The sequence below is a fragment of the Phascolarctos cinereus genome, unplaced genomic scaffold (assembly GCF_003287225.1).
Source record: "Phascolarctos cinereus isolate Bilbo 61053 unplaced genomic scaffold, phaCin_HiC Scaffold_32;HRSCAF=542, whole genome shotgun sequence".
Taxonomy (NCBI): Eukaryota; Metazoa; Chordata; class Mammalia; order Diprotodontia; family Phascolarctidae; genus Phascolarctos; species Phascolarctos cinereus.
In genome coordinates, this window is record NW_027555658.1 from 21,104 (window position 1) to 28,860 (window position 7,757).

Below are 7,757 nucleotides of genomic sequence, written 5' to 3' on the forward strand. Positions count from 1 at the left end.
AAATAGCATCTATCTAAAACCTTCAGCAAGCATAATATGTAATGGGGACAAGCTAGAAGCATTTCCAATAAGATCGGGGGTGAAACAAGGATGTCCATTATCACCACTGTTATTCAATATTGTACTGGAAACCCTTAGCTTTAGCAATAAGAGATGAAAAAGAAATTGAAGGCATTAGAATAGGTAAAGACGAAACAAAGCTATCACTCTTTGCAGATGACATGATGATATACTTAAAGAATCCTAGAGAATCAAGTAAAAAACTACTTGAAATAATAAACAACTTTAGCAAAGTTGCAGCTTGTAAAAGAAACCCATATAAATCATCGGCATTTCTATATATTACCAACAAAGCCCAACAGCAAGAGATAGAAAGAGAAATCCCATTTAAACTTAGTGTAGACATTATAAAATATTTAGGAGTCTACCTCCCAAAACAAACCCAGGAACTCTATGAACACAATTACAAAACATGTTTCACACGAATAAAATCAGATCTAAATAGTTGGAAAAACATCATGCCAGGAGCGCCTGCGTCCCTGGCTGTGGTCTGATGCCGGCAGAGTGTGAAGAGAGAAAGAATCACGGGCCAGGTGAGAGCAGTGAAGAACAAACTCTGTTTATTGATCTGAGGGCTCAGGCTTATATAGTACTGGATCAAGCAATAGTAACATTAGTATTCATGAAAAGTACAAATCTAATTAAGTGATTTCCTTACTTCCTTGTACCTTGTCTGTTACATTCTTTCCTGCATCCTGTCCTGTACCCCATCCGTTTCCTCCCTTCCTGCATCCTGTTCTCAAGAGACGGAACAGGGGGGTGGTGAGCCGACATCCTGAGTTTCACAGCTGTCAGGCTTAGTACAAGCTGCAGGTAAGACCCGGGCTGGCCTAAGCCCTCCAACTCCCCAAAGCCGGCCCTCTACATCTCCCCCTTTCTTCTGTTCTAGCTTGAGAACGTGGGATGCACATCAGGAGAAAACTCAAGAGTAACAAGAATACTATCAGGGTAGAAAATGCAACAGCAAACGTGAAATATTCTGGAAAGTGTTAAGTTGCTTGATATAATACAATAGCTTACAAACAATATCTTGAGGATCAATACCATCCATGTTATATTTTTGGAATGCCAAGCGCCCTGAAGCCTATTCAATATTTGATCAGGAGTTACATTGGTAGTATTAGAAAGCAAATAGGGAGTTACACAAACAAAAGTATAGTGGTCAAGTTACAGGTTTAACCCAAGGTGGGGCAAGGCATATAAGTCCAATGTAATCATGACTCCATCACGGAGCCATCCGCGACAGTCATCATTGCAAAAAGGACAGTCAGCATCTTAGTATTGGTTCTTCGTCTTCTCGGTCTCGCCTTCCTCCTCCGCTTGTCTCTCCGACCAGTATTTCCTTTGATGCTCAGGGTCTCTATCCCTCTGGTCAGTATGCTGACAGGTACAGATGTTCGTCTCGGGAACCCAGACTGGTTCTCCTGCATGTTCTGGAAAAATACAAGCATAACCTCGACCCCAGATTAGTAATTTTACTGGACCATCCCAATTATCCATCTTTGGATCCTTCCACATTACTGTGACATCTGGTTGCTCATCTAACAACCTGTCTTTTGCCCTGCAAAATGTTTTTGTGCAGTAGTACGTCCCTGATCATCTAGTGTTAAAAATTTTATGGTATGTATTACCTGGTCCAATCTCCTTTTTAAATTTTTGGTATATATTACCTGATCCAATCTCCTTCTTACCCTATTTTCTATTCCCTCTTTTTTCTGCTTATCAAGGAGGATTTTAATATCCTTGTTGCACCTTTCAACAATGGCTTGTCCAGTAGGATTGTACGGGATGCCAGTAGAGTGAGTGATATTATAGATGAGACAAAATTGTGCAAAATTCCTGCTAGTATAGGCGGGACCATTGTCAGTCTTGAGGTGTCTTGGATTGCCAAGAATATTAAAGCAAAACAAGAAATGGTATTGCTTATGTCCTTCTTAAAAAATGTAACTAATCCAAAATATCTGCTTGTCTTCATATGATATTCATCTTTCCCCCACTTTTTTTTTGCACATACTCTGACACATACACTGTAATTACACTTAAAAAAAGTGAATCACACATTGATATGAAATAAAGGAATTTTAGAATAAGACTCTCCCTAACATTGTGTAATTGTTCAGTAGAAAAATAGCCAACTAAATATGATTAAGTAGTGTTTAGAACAGCATAAATTTAAGTAGCTAAGAAATCAGGTATGTATAGAAATGTGTTTAAGGTTATGCTTCTTGGCAGAAAACACAGAAATAACTAAGTTTCCTATCTGTAGTTAAAAAAAGATTCCCTAATGGTTTAATTAATAAAAATTATTTTCAACTCTGAAATGTTATTTTAACTACTGACCAGGCTATGACAAATTTATGCTGGATTTATGCTGGGGAGTTAGGCAGTAGAACTCTGCAGCAAAGCAAAAGAATTTCTTTAGTTATCTACTGAATTCAAGAGGGTTTTGTTGGGCAAGGGTAAAAATATATTTCTAAATATACAAAGACAAATAAATGTTCCCTTTACCACTCTTGCTTGTTTAATTTGCTTGTAAATCCTCTCAAAGAACCACCAGGACAAATGAAAGCCTAAAAATATTGCTCTTAATATTCTAACAAAGTCAGAATGAAGAATTTTTTAAATCAAAGTTCTATCAAAGATACATTAAAAAGGACTTATGAAGTTATAGCCTTTTATATACTGTAAAATATATTAAGATTTTAGCTATATTATAACTAGTACTAAGGAGCTGATTCAGAAAATTTACAAGCTACATCTTACTGGAAATTTTAGTATACATACAGTGCATTAGACTGTGTTCAACATACAAACTGCTCATGTCAAATTTCTAAAGCAGAGAGTTTATTTACTGCTACCTTGAAGTTTCCTCCCCACCTGATTAAGAAAACAAGTTATTTGTTTTCTAATTATTGATATAACTTAGCTTCTTAAATAATTTTCCTCTTTTTTGAATGCCAATGTAATTTTAAAGTTACCTAAATGGTGGTTGTAGATAAAATTATACAAGCTTTATTTTTCTAGAATTACCATAAGATAGAACTCTGGATTTACAAACTGATCTGAATGAATGGAAGGTTGCAAAGGACATGTATCTACAAAAGCTATAAAATTAAGCTATTTTAGCTCTAACTTCAATAAAACTTTTGTTATATGTATATAAGGCAAATGTCCCATTTTCTTTGATTATGAAAAAGGATCTAAAATGAAATCCCCTTAACATCTGCCATATCACATTTACCTTTGTTTTTTTAAAAATACTGTTTGGAAATGTGATGGCTGACAAAAAAATGTTAATATGCAATTTTCTTTGAGACTCTTGAAAACCACAAAAATTTCCAATATCATAATGACTACAAATTCTAACATTTAATGTGAAGTCATCATAACTCTTTGCATGCCACAACGACACACACCTAAGGCCAACTTTTTCAGAATGTACTATAACTTGAATAAAATCAAATAGGGAGACATATACAAAATGGGAAATACAATGTAGCTTCACATCACAGCTCCTACTTGTCCATAAGACATTATGGAGGGAGCAATAATTTCACTTACACACTGACTTTATAAATGTGATCAGCTGCCAATATCCTGAATATTTATGACATGGGTCTTTTTAACAAGAACAGGACAGCAGCATGGTAACCACTTTTCTAAGTATATTTTCTATACAAAATAATTCCAAGATATAATCATTAAGTTCTCATATAGTACTATTATTTTAAACAATAATCAATAAAGTAGCAAATATGTGAAAATTACAACACCACCAAGACTGAGCACTGCCATTTCCTAGTGTAATCAAAGTTGATATTAGTACAGTCTTGGCAATGCAATGGTTGGACAATACAGGTATCTTATGCAGAGATTTCAGTAGCAGAATGGCACTTGGTTTATGCTCAATAGAAATGACAAAGATGCAGTTGACAATTTAAAGAAAGACAATGTTCTTATTTGCATGCTAAAATTCTAGTTGTGTCCCCTCTATTTGAACACTTTCAAATAATATTGTCTGTCTCTGTGCTCTGCCTATGAGCTCTGCCCCATATTAGCTAACTATCTTATAGGACACTACTTAGCCCATGCGGCTTACTTTCCCTTTAAATCAGAGAAGCGGAAAAGCGGCAGTCTCGTTCTGAAGTTTACTTTCGCTTTTGAAGACGCTCAAAAGCCATAGTCTCCTTTGTCCACCTGTGTGGTTTGCTTTTCCACCTGTGCAGTTTGCTTTCACTTTAACTCTGAGACCCTGAAAAGGGGCAGTCTCGTTGTGATGTTCACTTTCACTTTCAGAGACCCCGATAAGCGGCAGTCTCTTTCTGATGTTCACGTTCACTTTAAGAGACCCCGATAAGCGGCACTTTCGTTCTGATGTTCACTTGAAGAGACCCCAATAAGCGGCAGTCTTCTTCTGATGTTCACTTTTACTTTAAGAGATCCCGATAAGCGGCAGTCTCGTTCTGAAGTTCACATTCACTTTAAGAGACCCCATAAGCGGCAGTCTCATTCTGATGTTCACTTTAAGAGACTCCGATAAGCTGCAGTCTGGTTTCTTTTTAATCCCCATTTAACCTGGTGAAAATAAAAAACTGTATAGGAAAATTATCGCCCTACCTTGTTAACGTCTTCTCTTGATGACCTGAGCTCCTTTTCTTGGGCTGTTGGCCAAACAGCCCACCTTGTCCAGGGCCACTCTGCCGGGGAAGCCTTCCTTTCAGGTCCCTGTCTAGGCGCCAAATGCCGGGAGTGCCTGCGTCCCCGGCTGTTGTCTGATGCAGGTAGAGTGTGAAGAGAGAAAGAATCACGGGCCAGGTGAGAGCAGTGAAGAACAAACTCTGTTTATTGATCTGAGGGCTCAGGCTCATATAGTACTGGATCAAGCAATAGTAACATTAGTATTCATGAAAAGTACAAATCTAATTAAGTGATTTCCTTACTTCCTTGTACCTTGTCTGTTACATTCTTTCCTGCATCCTGTCCTGTACCCCATCCGTTTCCTCCCTTCCTGCATCCTGTTCTCAAGAGACGGAACAGGGGGGTGGTGAGCCGACATCCTGAGTTTCACAGTTGTCAGGCTTAGTACAAGCTGCAGGTAAGATCCGAGCTGGCCTAAGCCCTCCAACTCCCCAAAGCCAGCCCTCTACAATAGTGTCTGCAGCCCTAGCTTGGAGGTGGAGGGCTGGCCGTGAAACACTGATGTCCACAGTGGTATTGCTATCCTTTCTGCCTCTTCCCATCAGGAGGGAAGGCATCGGTTCCCACCACAGGGTTTGCCAATGGTTCTAGAAGCCAGCAGGGGAGGGCCCACTCTTTTGCAGGTTTCAGGGGCCAGCAGCTAGTAGGTGAGGGAATGACGCAGGCTGGCCCTCAGGCCCAGTTTGCTCCTGCTGCTTTTGTCAACTCCCCAGGAAGCTAGGATGTCAGCAGCCCCACATAGGATCCTGCAGAGGTCTTAGCTCTTCCTCATGACAAAGACTACTGTTTAATTCTCTAGTTTTATTTTGTTATTGACATATTCTAGTTTATGTCTATGCAAAAATAAATATTGTCTTGGATCTGTCATTGCTTCTTATCTACCCCATAGAAGAAGCCACTTGCTTGAGTAGTGGGACAAAAGTGTCAGGATTGTGGTAGAAACCCTTTCCTCAAAGGGCAGCTGCCCTTCTGCTGATGGAGGCCTGGAGGTTATTACCCTGAGCAGTAGAGGGAGCCAAGCTCAGGCCTGGGCTTGGAGGAGCGGACCTGGTTCAGGAGGCCAGAAGAGGCTGAAGGAGGTGGGGCATTTGTCCTAGATCATAAGCAACCACTAGCAAAGCCAGAAAGGTAAGGGCCCCAGGTGCATCACCTTGATTCCCAGAGAAGAGCAGGGTGGTGGGGAATTGTGAGAAGAGAGGAAGTGTCTTCCAGATGGGAATTCCCCAACAAGTGGCTGGAATTTCACTGCCAGAGTATCCCCTCAGGACAACATGTTCCTTAGGCTGTTCCAAATAGTCTTCGTTCAGAGCAGCCATGGGGAGAGCACATGTTCCCCAGAGATGTCAGTAGGACAGAGGGACTGAGGCAGAAGAAATTCCGTGGATAGCAAAACAGAAATGGAAAGAGGCCTCCAGGAGATTCTGCTTTTCCTGTCATCCCATCTAGAGGGGGCACAAATAGCACTTGGGTACCCCAAGGTCCCCCCAGCACTTCACAAAAGTTTTGCGCAAAAATCTCTCTCAACTTCCAACCCAGATGAAAAGATTTCTTCAGGCCCTTCAGATATTCCAACTAATGTCGACTCCAAATGAATTTGGGTAAAATGTAGTGCTTTGCGCTGAAAGGCTCAGATTAGGGGAATGCCTTCTTCCTTTCTCTGCTAGCTTATTTCATTTGAGCCCTTAACTGTTTCCAAATCCACCTGTCATCTGTAACTCAGTTGAAGGCTTTACTATGATCTGAACCTACTTTGCAGAATTTCTCTGATCTAAGGAAAGACTAGTTGATCAGAGGGCATGGCTTTACAAAGGATCTGCTGTCTTAGGAGCTTAGGTAACAAATGCATCTTTTTGTCTGGTGCACTGCTGTCCTCGTGTCTTGAAGGCAAACCACTTTATTTACCTAGGGAGAAGTGCTTAGTATGTGATCAAACAGTTGTCCCACTGAGGTGTACCTTTGCTGCATGCCTCTCACCAATGTCACCCATGGCCATCCCTTGGATTCCACCTTTGCACCCCTTCTCCTCCATTGCACTCTGCCACATCTCTTACATTCCACCTTTGCAGGATCTCTCAATTTCACCTCGATAGCACCTTTGAAAATCCATGCTCTCTCTCTTCTGACGTTGCCCCTCCCCTGTTCCAAGACTCATCACCTCAAAACTGCAATATTGCAATAGTTGCTTGTGGATCTACCTGCTACAACTCTCTCCTTACTCCTTTCATTTCTGAAAGTGGTTTTGCTAAGGTGCATGTCTATTTCACCCACCCATCCAACGTGAACCCCCTGAACAAAACTCCAATTTTGAATACAGTCAGCTCTAAGAATGAGAGAAAAGAAACTGAACCAGTGCCCAACATGCTAGTAAAGTGCATTGTGCAAGCTTCTGGAGAGAAGCCTAATCAACGATTTTCCACTCAATCTCAGCTTAGATTCATTTTTAACTAGAAGGCTTTATTTCTCCAAGGCCTTATTTCTAACAATTGTGGCTGCCCTCAAGGACCTTTCAGTCTGATGAGAGAGACAACAGGCAAACAACTACCTAGAAGAGATGATGTTTGGGAAGAATAGGAAAAAAATCGCTAGAAGGCAAAATGAAGAGAGGTTGGGGGAGGCTTTTTGTAATAGATGGAATCCACTCCATGGGAAAGGAAGAAAGAGTGAGGGTACTACACATCTGCCTCCTAGCTTCTAAATGCAGGGGGATAAAAAGACAATTGAAAACAGAAAGCAAGCTAACCTGGTTCCCACAGTTACCTCAAGATAATCCACCAGATCTAAGAGGCCTATACTTGGCTTTCCTGGGTCTTCAAGGCAGAGATCCTACCAAGCCCTAGCGGTGGGCACCCTGGGTTGACAATTGTGACCCAGATGAACCTTGAGCCAAGGAGACTGAAGAAGAACACTCAAATATGTAAGAAGAAATTCAGGTGAGGGTGGAGCTTCTCAGATTTTACTGCGTTCACTGGACATACAGCCTCCACAATGATCTGGGGCTT

The 7,757-nt window shown here is 40.8% G+C and overlaps 1 long non-coding RNA gene across 1 annotated transcript; it reads right to left on the bottom strand.

Moving 5' to 3' along the window:
• Positions 1 to 603: 603 nt before the first annotated feature.
• Positions 604 to 4,963, bottom strand: LOC144456132 (uncharacterized). The gene is made up of 2 exons (XR_013485037.1): positions 4,678 to 4,963; positions 604 to 1,514 (listed from the first exon to the last, which is right to left on the bottom strand). It is a non-coding gene; the product is annotated as an uncharacterized LOC144456132 (long non-coding RNA).
• Between the last annotated feature and the right edge of the window lie 2,794 nt (positions 4,964 to 7,757).